The 19,378-nt window shown below is 38.3% G+C and overlaps 1 protein-coding gene across 2 annotated transcripts in view; it reads left to right on the top strand.

Annotated features, from left to right (window-relative positions):
* Positions 1 to 19,378, top strand: part of CDH8 (cadherin 8) — a 223,399-nt gene that overhangs the window by 169,513 nt on the left and 34,508 nt on the right. The window lies entirely within an intron of this gene.

Here is a 19,378-nt window from a genome sequence, read left to right as displayed (position 1 = left end):
ACCACTAATTAACCTTCCTGCTCCAATCTATTACCCTTTTAATATTCACTCTTGCTCCCAACTGAAGTCAATGGCAAAATTCCCATTGACTAGCGTGGGAGAAGGAGTGGAGCCTTAATATTCTTTTTGACATCCCACTCTTGTGTACAATAGAGATACTGTTTTATAATTAACATTTTAATGATAATAATCATAATAAATCCACTACACTTTTTCTTTCTATAACAAATCCACACCCATTAAGGAATAAACGTTCGCAAATTCCATGTGAGGATATATAGTTACATCCATCTTTTTCTGCCTAATAACATTATTCCCTTTAAACATACTTATAACATACACCCTTTAAGCATGTTTTATCAAGACTGTTATGCTGTTTAAAACAGTCCAATTTTTGTCTGCTAGAACAAATCTTCTCTTGTATAGGAAGGATTCTTGCCAAATCCAAAATTGGGATAATATAGCTGAGGCGAGGCAAGGTGTCATGTCACAGAGGATATGTCTATACAGACTCATGTTAGTGAGGTTCAGGCTAGCATGCTAAAAATAGAAGTGTAGACATTGCTTTGGCTCTTGGGTTCTAAAGTCCACCCCCTTCCCTTGGCTTCAGAGCCTGAGCACCAGCATGAGCCGGAAAAATCCAAATTGCTATTTTTTAGCATGTTAGTGCGAGCTCCATAAACACAACTCTGTCCACCCAGGCTGCAAAACTCACTCCCAGCATCTATGTGGACAGAGCCATAAAGGCTCCTTACATAGTCAAGCCACTGAATCATTGATGCTTAAGGATGACTTATAAAATGTTCTCTATCTTCACAATCAGCATGACTGATTATGCCTGATGAATTTACTCTATTGTTCCTGTAAAATTCAACTCATTGGTCCAAATTCTGCTTTTGGTATAATAGTGCAAGTCAGGAATAGCTTTGGTGGCTGTTAGAGTATTTCCCGAGCATTACTGAATGTGGAATTAAGCCCAGTGTCTCAGTGACTTCTTAAACTACAAATGCATTTTTTTAAATTATGAAGTTACTACATTGTGTTTTCCTTTCCTTTTCTTTATGCTTATTTAATTTCTTTTTGAACGGTTCTTGCCTTTCTCCATACTCTGTGAAGCACAATGCTGTGCAAAACCACCACTTTTCTAGGGTCTTTCTGAAACTGTCTTACTCTCTAATATTGCTTCCTTTGTGCTGCACTGGCATTTTTGGGATTGGCAGACACCTTTGTACTTGAAGGAGCAGTAGTTTTAATTGATCTTTTCTCTTGGCACTAGCACTCAACCAATGCAGTTTGACATCTGTTGTGGAAATCAAAGCTGAGTGGTTTTGTTTCTGACGGGCATATTTTCTGGCCCAAATAATAAAGAAAGGCTACATACTAGTACCGGCTTGAGTTTGTTCTTGTAACATACTTACAAAAACCTCTGACTATCAATTCACTTTAATTCATCCCCTTTGGGCTAATATGCCTTTTAAGCCTTCCAGACTGTCACCAGGTGATCTAACAATTTGTGAGCTGTCTTAACTGTGCTGCACAGGTGACAAGTGATATTCTAATAGGCTAAAACCTGCCTTTACTAAATGTTTTTAATTGACCTTTTGACATAATGTTGGGTCTTCATTTGCACGCCGCAAAACACTTTTCCCCCCACAAGAATACATTATGTGTTACATAAATTGGCCAGTGTTCATAGCTACATTCTGTTCCCGTGAAATGATTTACAGGCACCATGACAAGATTTTTTGTATTTTCTATCTGGTAAATTTGCATATTTACAATCTCTTCCATAGACAAGACATCCTGAAATAACTCACTGGGACCTCTACTGTCTTTTTGATGGCTAGACTAGCAAAGTAATCTTGAACATCATCAGGAACCTCATGCATCTTGCTAAAGCCCATAGAACATCTCTCAGAAAACAATATGCAATGATTTTCTTCCATTCTGTCTGAGCCCAAAACTTCAGTTCCTGTATCTCCTGTGTCACTGAATGGGTTGATAATTTTTAAATTTAGCAAAATGTGCTGCTGCTGGTCACAGAAAACCTACTGAAAGATAGGCTCACTCTCTAGAACTGTGATGCAAGCAGAGTTGATCATTCTGTTAACTGACCAGATGTATTAAACCCTTCTCTCTCCATCAGATTGGGACTTGAAAATCCTACTTAGTTAACACATAATCAGGTCACCCAATCTTACAAACCATATGGCAACATCAGTCCAGGTACCCAACCATGTGAGTCAAGGACAGATCCCATATTTGGCTACCTGGAGCTATATGGCCGCACAGTTGCTAATTATGAGTGAAGTGATTGATTATCTAATTTTTGTATGTCTTTGTATCTGGTTTTGGATGGATGAACGAAATACCGTGAGTAATGCTGTTCTTGCATTACTTCTGATTGCCTCCAAAGCAAGAAATGCTGAAAATAATCTCAGGTGAAAACCTGATTTTGTAAGATGTCCAAGCAAACAAAGATGTTTAGATAGATTTGGATAAACTCTGACAATGTATCTCAACCCTTAGAATGGTTATCCATTTAGGGCCAATCTCTCAACATATAATGGGTCACCACTCACTAATTCTGACACAGAGGTGGATAACGAAATGCCACCAATTATTTAGGAAACTGAGAAGGAATTTTGTAGCCTTGCGGCACCACTAAACTGAAATGAGACCTGTGAAAATGAGGCTTTGGAATTTGATTTATAGTATTCTGATAAAAGCGTGACATGAAAAATGTAACTAGAAGCCTAGTGCTAGCACATGAACTTTTTCTTGTATTTATAACATAGTATATCGTATATAACTTTCTCTTGTATTTATAACATAGTGTATTGTATATGCCATTAAGCAACCCCTGTTCTCATTATCCCTATTGTTTGATCAGTCAAGAGCAGAGCCTTATGAAAAAAGACAGTTTTCCCACGCATTCAAGTATTGTTTGCAAATGCAAATTGCAATTTTCATTCTAAAACTAGCAAATGTATGTTTGCCATTAACTGATAAAACTTCAAAATTTTCCTCAAATGGCAAATTTGTTGTGTATTGAAAATATGCCCTGGATCAAATAGTCCCCAGATGTCCAGGGCTGCAGAAGCTCTCCTGGCAGAGAAAATGGTACATTTTCACTGCATCAATGAGAGAGTACATAGTGCTAAACTCTGCTGGGACCCATCAAGGGGCAGTAGTGAAGAGAATGGGCAAGATAAGGGAAAACCTGCCCCTCTAAGCACAGGGGGACCACATTAGGGGCATACATTAATACTCCTGAAAAAGCTCAACAGACATTCCATGCTCTTGATGAGAAGCCCAGAATCTGGACCAAAGTGAATATTGGTGCAGGTGTAGTGAATAAAACCAAGATATATATTTATTTACTTTGCTTTTAAACTGAAGCATCATATGTACTCTAATGAGAAACCTTTCTGTGGTGTAGCTTATTCCTAGTAAAATTAAATGTTATAAATGCCATTCTCAATTTCTGGGTAGCCTGGGTACAATACTTATTATATATACAATCAATATTGTATCTAGACTCTCACACTTATGACTACATGCACCATTTTCTCTGCTCACACACACACACACACACACACACACACACACACACACACACACACACACAGTTATCAATGTGTGTGTCTGTACATGTACATAATATTTTCCAAAATATTCATGCTTAAAAGTGCAATATTTTGCTCCTTGGATTGAACAATTTTAATCTGTCAGTTATTTCCTCAGTGGGGTGACTTGAAACTGGTAGGCAATGTGCCATGTGGTTAAAGTAAGATAGCCTGTTGTTATAATCATACCGTATATATCACCCAAGCACTAGTTGGATTACATGACATCCTGTGCTTGAATTACTCACCTTATTTAAAACTTGCTTTCCAAATCACCTCCTTTCCATTTATAAGCAATTGTTTCCAAACTATATGAATGATCTGAAAAAGTATGCAACACCTCTGGGGATTGTTTCCCCTCATTTTACTGTCCAAAATGAAAATGCTAAAAGCCAATGTCCAGAACATATATGAAATCAGGAAATGTTTCTGTTATCTCTCTGCCTTCAGTTTAATAAAAACAAAAAGAGAAAAATATATAAATATTCCAATTGTCAGACATTTTCTTTAGCAGCATCTCTGACATGCATACTCACAGGGTAATCTATGGCAAAATAGCTTTTGCTCCCACCATAGTAACTCTGGTTGTGCTAATACAGGATTCTGTCACTGAGTATCATGCTCCCTTTCCTTTCTTTGGTTGGTTTGTCTGTCTGTCATCACCTTTAAAAGTCCCTACTGTGTTTTTGATTGATGTTCATATACAGATAGATATAGATAGATAGATATAAGATATAGATAGCTTGGAGAGTTAAAATATGTTAGCTGAATACTCTTCCTTTGCTCTGCCCAGTTTGAAAGACAACCTCTAGTACAAATTGCTTTACCAATGACACCATTAAACCCATCACTGCCTATGGATGTACAATGCATGTCCAGAATGTGAGCACTCCTATTGTCTTATGCACATGTGCTATAAATCCTCATGTTCCATTGCCATTTCATGCAGTGTTACATGAGCATCAGGAATCTTTGTGGCCAGCTGTCATCCACCCTGGCTCAGATTTCATTTAACAGTGGCAGTTCTCCAGGGGAAGCACATGCTTCCATATTTCTAATGTGTTTAACTATTATACTCATTTTTATCCATAGTAATTAAGGTGGTTTGCATATTTTTCAAAGTGCATTTCTGAAATGTACCAAATCACATCTGAAGTCATGCTTTTATTTAAAAATCACTGATGTGATTGCAAAGCAGTTACTGCAAGTCCTGATGCCTATAAGTAAACATTTTGCCACCCTATCTGCAGCACTGGCAGTGTGTACATACACTTAAAATATGAGTTGAATGTTATTAATGAAAAAAAATAAATTGCTAAGTCCTAGAAAGGCCACTGGTCAGAATTTCTTTAATTGCTGTGGGCACCATTATGACATCTCAAATCAATGGGACTACTTGCATAATGAGGTGCTACTCGCTGGGCAGATGCCAGTATTTGGCCCTAAGTAGACTGGATGCTTATGTATTTAAATAATTGAACATCTGAAAATACTTCATGGACATCAGGGTTATTGGGTAACATGTGTGAGACAATCTGCCACCCACTGACAGAAGTGGCACCTTCCTCCAAAAACACAAATCGTGGCAGTGTCTGGGCCTAGGCCTATAAATCATGTTATCAATATCATATTAGCAATCTTGTACCGGATTAAAAGTAGAGATGATCAAAATTTGGAACTTTCATCAACTTCATTTTGTCCCAAATCAGGCCAAAAAGTCAAAAACTCAGAATTTTTTGCAAAACATTCCAAAAATACTTCATTTTAATCTTATCAAAATGATACATTTTGATAAGGTTGAAACATTTCATTTCAAGAAGGTTAAACCATTTTATTTCAACTTTATTATTTTGACATTTGTATTATAATATAAATGTCAAAATGATTAGTCAAAATTAAATGTTATGACCTTATCAAAACAAAAGGTTTCACTAATTTCCTGAAAATAATCAATAGAATAGATATGTTCTCATGAAACTTTTCAATTTAATCAAATCAGCATTTTCTGACCAGTTCTAGTTAAAAGATAACATTCTAGGTATAGGTCTACAGATTCACAAAATTCAGATTTTGAGCCAGAAGATTTGCAAAATTCAGGGGTGTTTAGATTTCAGTGATTTTTCATGGTCAACTCTTTTAAAAAAAAGGGTGGGGGGGAGGCCTAGCTTTGTGAGTTGTACTTTGCGCCAGTGCAGGGGAGAAAAGAAGAAGTAAGCACCCTGGGTCTAGAGTCACACAGGTAAGCAGATATTGCCACCATCTTACTCTTAACCACCACTGTAGCAGGTGGGTGGAGTGTGGTCAGTGCTAGACTGGGAATGTGGGTGATGCCTAAGCTCTGCCCCTCAACGTGTCAAAAAGTGGAAGGTAGCCAGTACAGAGGGTGTGGTAATTTGCTGACTATCAAAACCAGCAGAAAATTATTGTCTCTGGAACAAGAAAAAGACTGTGAGGAACTTGAGTTTCAGGGGTGTCTTTGAGGGATGACATTTGTAAAGTCTCGAAAAGGTTCACTTGTAGAAATGGACATGGAGAATAGAGTGGCGTTATCTGTTTGTTCTGCATTGGTTCACCCATTCTTAGTCCCTAGATGATTGATCTGATGGGAACTGCCAGGGATCAGTGGCTGTTGTGGACATTTTCATTCTTAGCACTAAGTAGGCAAGTAGACTTAAACCTATTCAGTCATATAACTGAAGAAGTTCTGAAACATGATGTCATACTGCAAGTGTGTTGGATGTGTTTGTTGCTCCATGAGATGAACAGCAACATGATGGCACATGATGTTTCTTTGTATTGATGATGAGTGAGGGATCAGGAACATCTGATTTGATTTTGTTTTTTTCATAGTGTTCACGCTCTTCTTGACGATTACTCTAAATCAGAGACAGGCCACTAGGGTTTCAAGTAAATGATTTTTTTCCCCTTTTTTTACAAAGGAGTCTCTGTTACACTGCAGAAATGCCAAGAGGTCCCATATTGCTAGACACTGTACAAATACACTTGTGTTTCAGTGTCCGTTGTGTTGTCTTATATTGTAATGTAAATAACATATTTCACTTTTTAGAACATGCTGCTTTGCATGTGCACCATCTACTTAGAACCCCAGTAACAATGAAAAGCCAGCATTTTTTTCTTTCACTCAGCATATATCCTTCATGTCTGAGACTTTCCTTCTTCCCTTTTCCTATCCTCCTCTACTACCTCATCTATAAGCTATTTTCTGTAATGCCCCCATGCTGTCACCTGAGTGATATTTGAATGGGCTGTCTTGTAGAGAAGAAGTTTCCATTATTGTCTGTAGTGAGGACTACAGAAATACAGGGGGAAACCTGCATTTTCCCACTGCCACCACTGTAGCAAAGTGTATATTGGGCATGTAATCCCTCCACGTTGGACATTTAATCTTGTTCTGCTTCTTCCACCAATACCTGGTGCTCTGCCACCTGCCCCATCTTTCTTTTCACGTGTAGGCAGTTACTCTTTCCAGGCTCACCTCTCATTAGAGCCACGGAACAGGTGAGGACTGCGTGCAATTTCTTCTTCAAACATATCTTTTAACGCTACCTGGCTGCTGTCTACGCTTTCTTTCAATGATTGATGCAGCTTTTGCCACCTCTGTAGGCTGAAGAGGTGGCCTCCTTTTGGCAGCTTGACAATGAACTTCCTCTGTTCTAGTTGAAACCCAATGCCAGAGAACAGGACCAGATCCACAAATTCTAACACAGCTACCAACCTCCTCCACATTTTGACCATGCTGTCTATTCTGTCCAGCTGAAACCTTATTCACTCCTCTCCTGTATTCAGGATGCAGGGCTCCAGCCAGACAGATCCCCTCTCTCCTCCGCCATAAGCCAGATGTGATCAATCAAGTCTTCATTGGACTTCATACCGGATAGGCCAACCTGATGTTCCAGCCAGCAAGGAGGGGGCCACCTGGTAAGCTGATTGTCCTCTTTTAGGCATCCTTAGGCTCTTCTTCAGCTGTGTTGTGGTTTGGGGTTTTTTGTTTGTTGTTTTTTTATTATTATTATTATGATTTTTCCTGCTCTTTTTTAGCTAGCAAAGTGCATCTACTGGAGCATTTTTGTTCCAGATACTCTTTTAACCTTTTCAGTCCTGTCTTCATCCTATCTCTGTTGTGTTGGCTTCTCCATCACCCCCACAGATGAAAGTATCCAGCCAATAGTCAGTGAATCCATATACTCAAATGGAGGGCTCACTTCCACAGCATCATATCCCTCCTGAGAGAGCCCTTTTTTCCACGTGAATTATCAGTCACAATGACAGTTTATTTCAGAACATTTATGTGAACATGAACCAGTACAAGCAAATATGAAAGGAGAGCAATAAAGGAAGGGATAATATTGTATATGTACAGCATGCCATTATGCATACATGATCATAAAAGGCTTTTACTTCACTTATTTATAATTTATGATTTGTGCTGCTAGCAACATAATGTTGACAAGGAGTCAATTATGTTTCATTTTATAAATCAAACTAATTAAGAACCAGATGCAGTCTAAGTGAAAAAGATCTGAGGTCAGTGTTGAGCATCAAATGCACTACAATGGAAAACATTGCGAATTTTCCTGCTGTAGTGTTTGCCAGATCTAATAGTTTAATATAGTTTTATTTCTTTTTCCAATAATTATTTCATTAACTTGTCAATAGAAGTACAGTAAAGTAAGTAACAGTGGCATCATTTTAAAACAGCACATAAGGGAAAAAAAGATTAAGAAAACAAAACAGAAAAAAAAATGGGCCAGGCAATCACCATGAAAGAATAAATTCATCTTAGCAAAGAAAATCTGGAATGTGGATAAAATACCAGGTAGACACATAGAGATAAGAACAAATTAAAGCTTCAGTCTGACATAATTTCAGCTAAACAATGGACCTCAGGCCTTGATGGTAGCAAGTGTGCTAATTTCGCATCCAGGAGCATCTCGGCAATAAAGGAATCCAAAGTTGGATCCCTCAGAAATTTTAGAAGTTTTTTCAGATGTACAGCAATGTCTTGATTGTATGTAGTACCTTGTAGGATCTCAAAGTGCTTTACAAACATAAATTAATGAAGCCTCAGCACATACATGATAATTTGGTGAGAGGACTTAAATGTTTCCTTCATCACGTTTATTTTCTGTATCATTTCAGTTTCCACTTGTCTTTTAATGGGAGGCCAACGTGTAGTCAAACATAGCAGCAATATTGTATCTCTTAACCAAAAGTTCCTCAGTTCACACAGACTATTAAACTATATTCTACCCCTCATACACACACATTTCCTCCCATTTTGTCACTTTAATATAATCATTAATCATGATTAAAATAAAGAAAGTGAGCAAAAGAAAACCAGAGAAAAATAAACCTTAACATTAATAGGCGTTTTGAGAGATGATTCCTCTTTCTTATCTGGCAACAACTGCTTGGACACTTGTAGGTTTGTCCACGTTTCAGATTTTTGGGTAACCTGATAGTATCTTTCTGATGTCTAAACCAATGAACTTATCTATAAATAAGCAAACTTTAGTAACAGTAACTCTACTTGTCCTCCTGTTCCTTCCTTGTTACAAATTGCTTAAGTGTTCTGTCACATGTTGGTTCGGCTGTGCATGCAGATTAGTGTGCTGACTGTTTATGCAAAATGCTAAGACTTATAAAATAAATTGTCTTTCAATAATAAAGACAGTGGGCCATATTCTCCTTGAAAACAGCATGGGAACTTCACTGTATAGGTTTGGGGCTTAGAATCAGTGTATTTGAGAGGAAAACTTTTCACAATCTGTTCCTCACCATTATTTGTCAGGTTTGCCAGTCTCATTCGGTTGTTGTGCATGGTGGAGTATTTCTACTCTAACATCTGATAGTTTGCACCAGAAGTATAAGGTGTTTATAAAGGGGGAATGTTCTTCCAAGAAGAAGATCTCTGCATCTCTCCAATTGTAGCTTTACAATGTTCACAATGAATTGGATCACCACGTCTCATTCAGAACTCAACCTATATGGGAGCAAAAGAAAGAAACTATTCCCGCACAACTTTCACAGGTTGTTGCGTCCTGCCTGGAATCATGTATATAAGCAGAGTGGCTATCTTTGCCTTGGCTTCTTTTACCAAATGTACATCAGAACACTTGGACATATTTTTTTCCAGATTTTCAGGAGAGAGTCTTCTGCAAACATGTAGCTTAGATGCCTCTGTCAGTATATAAGATGCTTCTGGTTTCTTATTTGGAATGAATCCCTCCAAATTTTCTGCACTCAAAAGCAGATCCCTTAGTAGAGGTACTCATGGACAATATGGTTTCTATCCATGCTGGATATTTTGTTAAGTGGCATTTATTCACTGAGTAGGAGGAATAATGTCTCAGAAGTGGAGGTGTTGGTAGGAGGGGAAATCGCCATTGATTTTTGTCCCTAATCTGGTCACAGGTCAGGACAAACATGATATTTTAACAAACGCTCCCTACCCTCTCCCCAACCTCATTATTGGCTGGGGGAGTGTGTGCATGTGTTTGGTTTTGTAGTTTTGAGCAGCTAATTGGCAATTATTGCATAAGTCCATTTTTAGTCACTGGTTTTGCATTTTATTTTGTAAGGTTTCTGCATACCTGGTCTGTTTTAATCATCCTCCAATGGCTGTCAGGAAGAATATCAATTAATTCTTCTACCCCCTCAGTTGTATTTTTGTCTCTTCTAACCACTGGGTCTCAGTAGATGAGAATTAGCGGATATTCCCATTGCCTGAAGTTGTAGTACAGTTAAACAGATAAATACACCTCTTCTAGGGAGAGAATCTGGTTTGCAGACAACATACAGTGTAAAGCAAGACTATGGGGTTGGTTTGCATAGATTGTACCTCCCATACAGTGCCAAGTATACAAGTGGTGTTGAGGAAGTAATAAATTATCATTTGAAGTACAGAGAGACAAGGTGGGTGAGATAATATCTTTTATCAGACCAACGTCTGTTGGCAAGAGAGACAAGCTTTTGAGCTTACACGGAGCTCCTCTTCTTATCCATTTGAAATACAGTAATTCTTCCCAGCCAGATGACCATTCCATCAATCTTAATGTGAACACTTTCTGTGCTGCAGAGACTGGCTGGCTGTGGGGAGGGTGTCAAATATATCCCTAAAAACCTGAATCCCTCCTCACTAGTCATAAGCAAGCAAATTTCATTCACAGACATAGTGGAGTCCTCTGGCCATAACAGACACAGCGGCATGTGTATGCATAAAATACAATGCGGTATGAGTCTCCAACCTGTACCTAATTGTTAAAATTCAACTTACCAGGGTTAGTATTCTCTCATGCAACTACATTTATGCTAGTCACACTTTTCATGAGTAATTATTATTATTTTCTATCATGGTAGCACCTAAAGGGCAACCAGGTCTGGTCCCTGTATTGTGAGATAAATGACAATCCCTACTTCAAAGAATTTATAGCCTAGAAGACAAGGCATGATAGGTGGATGAGACAAATTTGCAGGCCAGGCTTGGGGTTGGGGAGCCAGGGTAACATAATAGGAGATGAGCAGTTCCAGCCAGTTTAGCTATATTCAGATGCCAGTTTTTGGTATGAATTACAGAAAAGATGAATTTTGAGGAGGGATTTGGAGGGGAACAAAATGCTGATTGTATAGATTTAGACTGGGGGCTATTTCCACTCATAAGGGCCAGCATAGGAGAAAGCACGAAAATCCTTGTTGGAGAAGCGATACATTGGGAGACTGTGGCTGACATTATTGGTAGAGTGAAGATGGGAGTCAGCCTTAAGATAACAAGTCAGATAGGTAGGGTGGGACTAAGTTATGAAGGGAATTGGAGGAAAAGACAAAAGGGTTGTATTTGGTGCTGTGGAAACAGGGGAGCCAATTGAGGAGGAGGATGGTCAGAAGGATAAGCCAGGAGGAAGATTTGGCTCTCGTATTTTGAATTGATGGGGACCAGGGATGCAAGACTGAGCTCAGGAGGAGTTTCAATGAGAATACTACCATGTGGTGCTTATGACCATCTCAGTAAAATTGGCAAGATTGTAGGCCATTGAGTGCTGTGATACAGCAGGGTCAGGGAGGAGTGGGAGAGGGGAGATATATAAGCTCTAGGCTAATTAAGGTGTGGTTCCCTGTAGACTAGGGAGGGTTGCTACAGGTTAATTGGAGCACTTGTAGTCAATTAAGGCCCTGTCAGGAACCTAATAAAAAACCCCTGCTTCGGGCAGTTAGTGTGTGTGAGGAAGGAAAGAGGACTGGAGTTTGGAGGTGTGTTGCTGAGACCTGAAAGACCAGAGAACCGAAGGAAGGGAGACTCCCTCTCCTAGCATTAAGGACTGAGGGTAACCCTACCCAAGGGGGAAGAGGGCAAGAAACCTGCAGAGTTTGAGAGGGGCTGGGGCTCAGAGTGAGGAACAAACCCAGACCCCTCCCCCGCTTCCCTCCTCTACCACCGTCCCTGGCCACTAGCGGGGCCCTTGGCACCCAGAAGCAAGGGCAAAGGGTGGCATCTTAGCCCCCCTGCCAAGAAAAGTGTGGGACCCACCATATCAACATCAGCCATTTTATCACAGTGCTTATAGAATGTTCAGGTTGTTCAAGAGAAAAATCAGGTGGTCACTTGAGCAATCTTTTCGGATATTTGCACATTTAGGCAGATTTTTGCCTGTCTCACACATGGGAGCTGGTTATTTTTTTCCTTAGGATATAACTAATGACTTGGTGGTTTTATATGGTTTTCACCTAAAACCAGGTAGAATTTGATGATTTTTTCTGAGTTTCTCTTGGAGACTTTGGTTCAACCTAACCCTAAACTCAAAGCAAAATATAGGAGGTGGTAACTCATAAGAACTGAAATAAAAATGTTTTGTTGTGAACTGCCATGCCTAAGTTTCACTCTAAGGATTCTAGGTGCTACAACCATACAAATAATAAACAATAATCTTTGATGTAGCCATTTTCTATCCATCTATAACTGACATGGAAGTCATTCCAGTATAACTTTAAACCTTATTACTTGTGAGCAAGCCTCACTCCAAAGGATGGCTTGCAATTATGGAACTGGACTGGGATTTAGAGTGTTTTTCCCTAGAAATGCTACAAGCTTCTTATCTGGCTTTGGATAAGTCACTTAATCATGGTGGTGTGTCATTTCCCCATATATAGAATACTCATCTCCCAGAAGGGCTGTATGGGTACATTTTTTTTAATGTGTGCTTAGTGCTCAGATGATGATGGGGACCATAACAGCCTATAAATCAATAAAAATTGTGATTTTCCACAAACGAAATCCCTAACTACCCTTTGATTCTTTAGAAAATTCTCATAAAAATAAATAAGTAAATGCTTCTAGGTCTCAACCAAGTGAACTACATGGAGGGACTAGTCTCAAGAAATACTGTTGTTCTCGATGGTGGGTATAACTCATACCAGCAAGTTCTCCAATTCCTTGTTCATCTGGATGCAATCTTTGTGCTGATCTCTAGTATTAAAAAATAACGGAGGGTAGTTTGGGGATGGATACCACACTTCAGATATCACTCTGCATCTGCTCAGTCTATTCCAGAAGTGGTACTAGTCCCATTTCTCTAGTAACATCTCAAATTTTTAGATCAGTAAAGATTCCAGTTGATTTTTTTCATGAAAAATCCACACTCTTCTTTTGTGCTTCTCTCATGATTGTCTCCTGACACACAGAAAGCTACCAGCAAATACGCCTTTCCTTTTTTGTTTATTTGTTTGTTGTTGAGAATTCTATGGCCTTCTTTCTATCAGAAGAAGTTCCTTCAGAAAACTTTGTATAAAGAATTCTTACACTCATCTTCTTCTGGGATTCCTTTAATCTGGCCTTCTGATCTTCTAGTTCATCCAGTAAGGAAACTGATATCTTTCTCAGAGTACCTAACATTCTCCTTCAGAATTTCTCATGCTATTCCAAGTTTATTTCCCTCTGCTCTTCTGATTCACTGCTCAGCTAATTCATCCTTCTTGCCGTGATCGAAATTATTTGTTGGATTATTGTTAAAATCTTCTCATGTCCCTAATCTGGGCCAATAGAATCACTTGAGATTCTTATTACTTTTAATAGTTTTACTATGCTCGTCTCACCTTGTATTATCACAGCTACTGTCTGTACTGTTACAGATTCTTCATCCATGAATTACAGATGATAGAGGGAGCAAATCCAGTGTGGCAAGCAAGATATATGGCTACCAGTAACACTAGTGCATGCTGTGCCCCAGAGATTTAGAGGTCAGAACAGCAACTGTAAAAATGTACTTAATTTCCATAAACAATTGAGGCATCTCACTGGCCAATTGTGGCACAAATCTAAAATTCTGTGCAATTCTGAAAAAGGGACAATTTACCCAGAAGCCGCAAAATCAATGGAGTGAGACCCCTTAGGAAAGAGGCAGTGGGAAGGATTCCATATTTGATTTCTGCCTTACATGTTCTTGGCTTGGTACAAAAGTGATTCATAACTAACTAAATAAATAAATAGCCTTTTTGTTTCCTCTCACACACAAATGAATTGTACCTGCCAAGTATTTCAGTTTTTGTAAAACTGTTCAGCACTTTATCTGCCAGTTTTGATAGTGGTGCAAATTAGTTTGCATGCCCATAGCATTTACATGGCTTAGTCATCAGGTTTGAAATAACTATACTGCCCAGAAGCAAAGTGTCATATGCTGACAACCCTTCATCTTTCCAGGCTAGATATGTTGAGATCCATGACCTTTACTGTGTGTGGGTCTTCCAGTTATGACCTTTGTCCAAACTGCACATACATTAAGGAGTATTTATACACCTCAATATCTCAGACTTTAAAATTTTAAAAGCAAATATAACACATGATGTCACTAGTTTATATTATGGATTACATTTAAAAATATATGTAAGAGCATGTTTTTGCAGCCATACGCACATCTTATTATCACGGAAATCAAATGGACTTTTGCATGTTGAAAGACTGCAGGATCAGACACTGTTGAAACCAAAGCCACAATTTTTGAGTTGCAGCAGCTCCAAGGAAATTTCAAGTGATATTTTTTTTTCTTAAAATGTCTCATAATTTAAGCCACATTTAGCTTGGAATGATTTTTGGCAAAGAGTATGTGTGCTAAAAAATTTCTCATAGCAAGTTACAGCTGAGTTATAAACCCCTGAAAATAAGAGTTTGTAATGGAAGTGCTGACAGAATCTTTATTACAACAGTACCAACAGGCACTTCTCCGATAAATTCTAGTCACTTTTTATAGTAAGGTGGCCACTATCTCAAAGTGCACATTATAAGAATTAATGGTACGGCAGTACTAAAATACCATGGCCTACATTTGCCCTTTTAAATGTTCTAATAGAAATTTGATATGGTTGATATGGTTGATCCCAGGGCAACTCTATTGGAGTGCTGTATGATCTGTTGGTAAATCATTTAAAATTCTATATGTGTGTAGAGTCAGCATCTGTGTGAACAAGGGTATGTCTACACTGCAAAGAAAAACCACTGGCACCAAGTCTTGAGCCTGGGTCAATTGGCTCAGCCTGCAGAGTTAAAAATAGCAGCATAGACATTCCCTCGGCTGGAGTCCAGGCTCTGAAATCCGGTGAGGGGGGAACAGTCTCAGAGTCTGAGCTCTTCTGAGTAGGTATGTCTACCCTGGTATTTTTAGCCCCAGAGCCTGAGCCCTGCAAAGCCCTGTCACATAGGTTTTTCTTTGCAGTGTAGACATATCCTAAGAGTCATTTCAGCATTGACAGTGAGATGCTAAGTTATTTGTCTAATATTTGATTAATGCCAATATAAAAAAATCCTGATCCTTAAGCTCCCCATATGCACCTTTTATAAATGGATATATTTTAAATTGTCTCTGGTTTTATTTTATTTTTTTCATAGCACGGGGTTCAAATTTTTTAGTTCAGTTTGATTTTTAGAAAGCAAGAGTAATTTCATATTTTCTCATGGTTTTGATTTAAGCTAAGAAACCCTTCCCAGAACCTGTGTGAAAATAGCTTGGGTGAGGGAAGGAGATGGGGCTAGGGAAGGGATTCTTGAAACTCATCCTTTGTTTGATGAAAGGTTCATGAATTTCATTGAACCTGTGTGATATATACATACACTAAAACCCATGTCATTTGAGGCTGAGCATTGAAAGACACTCTCAATTGAATACATATACACACACTAAAATCCATGTCATTTGAGGCTGAGCATTGAAAGATACTCTCGATTGAAACTTTCAAAATGATTTAGGGGGGTTAGATATATATCTTCCATTATTTTCAATGTCTAAATCTCACATGTCAATACCTGTAGCAAAGTCATCAATATTATGACATTTCATCCTATTTTAAGTAAAATTCAGGTTGCAAGGCCCTCTGGATGGGGTTGTTAGCTTTTCATTACCCCCATAGCACCTGGCCCAAATTTGGCAAAATATAAATACTAATTAATTGGAAGTTCATGGCTCCAGGTCAGAATATAGCCACTAGTTTTGCCAAAGCAGTTTAAAATAATGACCAATGGAGTACATTCTTACTTTTTGAAACTTTTGATTAAATGAACAACATAATAGAATTAAATATAATCTGTAGATGCTGAAAATGATCCATTAGTCTACGCAAATTACCATGTTAATAATGTATGTTTAATGCTAAGCACATTTGACAACCATTTCATCTCTTTTCCGTACTAGAGCTTGGCATCTTGCATTAATTCTCATAGTTTACAGCTGCAACATTCAACACACATGATATGTAGTGATGTGATCCGAATGAAATGTACATCATGTCAGAACAATATGATTACAAGTAAACAAGGTGTCTGGCTAGCTGAGTACATTGGGCAAAACTGAGGAGCCAAATTTTGTGCTAACTTAATGACTCTTGCAATTCCATTGGTCTGACTCCAATTCCATTTTACAAGGATATAAATCAGAAGAAGCTCCACTGGAGTCAGTGGACATAAATCAGTGTGAGTGAGATCAGAATCAAGCTATTGACTGTAATGAAGTTGTACAGGATGCAATTCAGTGAAAATTGTGATAATTCATACACACAAAATATTATGTGGCCAGGAATGTTCCACTTGCAGGTTGGAGTCCTCTGGGTTCATCTGAAGTCTGCTACATCCTTTCTTTAAGAAAAAGACATACGTGGCAATTAATACTGAGAAAACACACAGAAATTACAGGGAGGACCAAAATCCAAGGGTCATTGAAATTAATGGAGTCACTCTGGATTTCCAACAGTGTAACTGAGAGCAGAAATTGCCCCTAAATTTGCAAGCATCCCAGGTGAATATTTTGCCATTTCAGCTAACAACACAAGTGTGCTGAAGACACAATAGAGAGTTTGAGCATTGGCTTGCTAAACCCAGGGTTGTGAGTTCAATCCTTGAGGGGGCCACTTAGGGATCTGGGGCAAAATCAGTACTTGGTCCTGCTAGTGAAGGCAGGGGGCTGGACCTCAATGATCTTTCAAGGTCCCTTCCATCTCTAGGAGATAGGATATCTCCATTAATTTATTTATTTATATTTAGCAGTGATTTTTTTAAACCAGGGAACTATGGAATAGAGAAATAACAGAAACAAGGGTACAAATATACATCAGGATGGTAGGGAAAGTTGTACCTTGAAACTGTCTGATGACTGTAGGCAGCCCAGAACAAAATTAAGAAACTCAGGTGAAAACCTGACCCCATTGATGTCAATAGGAGTTTAGAGAAGAAGGATGTTCCAGTGGCTAGAGCACTAACTTGAACTGTGTTCAGTTCCTGCTCTACCCCAAACTTCCTGTGTGACCCTGGGCAAGTCACTCTGCCTCAATTCCCCATCTGTAATGGGGATGGTAGCATTTCCCTCCCTCACGTTGGGTTTTGGGAGGATAAATAAGTTAAAGACTGTGTGGTGATGGGGACCATATAAGTACATGAGAGCTGGAAACCAAAGCTGCTGTCCTCTGTGCCCCCTCCCCCCATTCCCCACATTCATAGTTGCATGTAAGTGTAAAAAAAAAAAGTAGAGATTCTGCATCTGAATTATTGACTTGTTTTTTTACCTTCCTGTTAAAGATAAAACAAATACAGTCTCATACTGTCAGTACACATTTTCTGTATGATCACCTCATGGACAAAGAAATTTCTATCCAGCTTTTAAAGGGTTAGCAGACCCAAGTGTAAAATATAATAGTTGCCTCTAGACTGGAAATGACCATACAGGTATGTTTGATTACAGCTCTGCTGGACTAAAGGTCACAGGAAAGTTTTAGAATACTTAAGAGACAATTATCTAAAGTTCTGACTTTTCCAAAGGCATAGAACTAGAAATTATTCAGACAATTATTTAAAGTTCACATTTTTCAAAAGGGAGGAAAAAATGTCCATTCCTTCACCTTGGCATTGTTTGCCTCTATTTTTTATTACTTAAATAATCCCTTTTTATGTCAATGCTGCACTAGAGCAGAATAAATATTATTATTTTTCATTTCTGGGAAATTTTAACCTATAAGAATGATAACAATAAACCAGAAAATAGTTTGTTCATTATTTTGAAATTCTCCATGGTACACTTTAATCTCAGCATAGGAATAGATACTCTGTAAACACGTTAGGCTGATTATCCATCAGTTGATCCAGTGGTTAATTTATGTTATAAACAAGTATTATTTAAGCCGTTGGCAAAGAACCATAAATTTAGGGATGTAAAAGATTTATGAAATGATCTAGTCCATCTCCCCATCTGTGCACTATTGTTCTCTCTGCTATGTTCTCTGGTATTTTATTCAGTATTTTAAATGATTCAAGAAATGTAGGTCTTCCATACTTCTCTTGGAAGGCTATTTCTCCAGACTAATAGAGCTCACAATTAGGAAGTTACATTACGTATGGCAGCCATCTATTATGTCACTTAAATTATACTCCGCTGCCATGTGTCAGCATGACATGTGACATAATAGGATGTAAATGACATAATTTGATCAGCCAGCTAAAATTTTACAGTGCAAGTTTTTTTCTTCATATCTGGTATCTGCTATCAAATTTGATAGCTGCTATCAGTCTGTTTTCATGAATGTTGGTTTTCATGAAAAGCAGGTCATTTTGAAATATCCATGAATGCTTCAGAGCCTGTAAGATTAGTTATCATAAATCACCCAAAAAGTACCATAAAAACTACATAATTTAGTTTCAGATTATTTTAATAAGCCTTCTGGTTCAATGGGACATTTTTATCTTTATTGTAAAAGATTATGCAAAGGGCCTTACTCAAGCAATATTGTTCTCATGATCAGCAAGACTTTGTTTTGTTTTTAATAAAAAATCCTTTTTCAAAGCAGACCTTGCATGTGAACCTACCTACAGTATCCGGTGTTATATATGTGTGATGCACCAGATATTCCAGGATGGGTGGGATAATCTCTTTTATTGGACCAACTTCTGTTGATGAGAGAGACAAGCTAGGGCAGAGCAGGAACTGAACTCAGGTCTCCCACAGAAGTTGGTCCAATAAAAGGTATTACCACACCCACCTTGTCTCATTAATATCCCAGGACTGACACAGCTACAACTACACTGCATACAAGTAGGTATTCCAAAGCATTCAATTTACTCTAGAAAAAAAAAATGCTGTCTCACCTCTCCCACAGTGAAATTAATCACTGTTCACTTGCTCATATGGTTTGCAATGGTGACTTGCATAATCAAAAGTTGTCCTGTTCTGTGTTCCCCTTTTACATATTTTTAAACGTGCTACAGA

The sequence above is a fragment of the Malaclemys terrapin genome, chromosome 14 (genome assembly GCF_027887155.1).
Source record: "Malaclemys terrapin pileata isolate rMalTer1 chromosome 14, rMalTer1.hap1, whole genome shotgun sequence".
Lineage (NCBI taxonomy): Eukaryota > Metazoa > Chordata > Testudines > Emydidae > Malaclemys > Malaclemys terrapin.
This window is presented reverse-complemented; position numbering and strand designations above follow the sequence as displayed.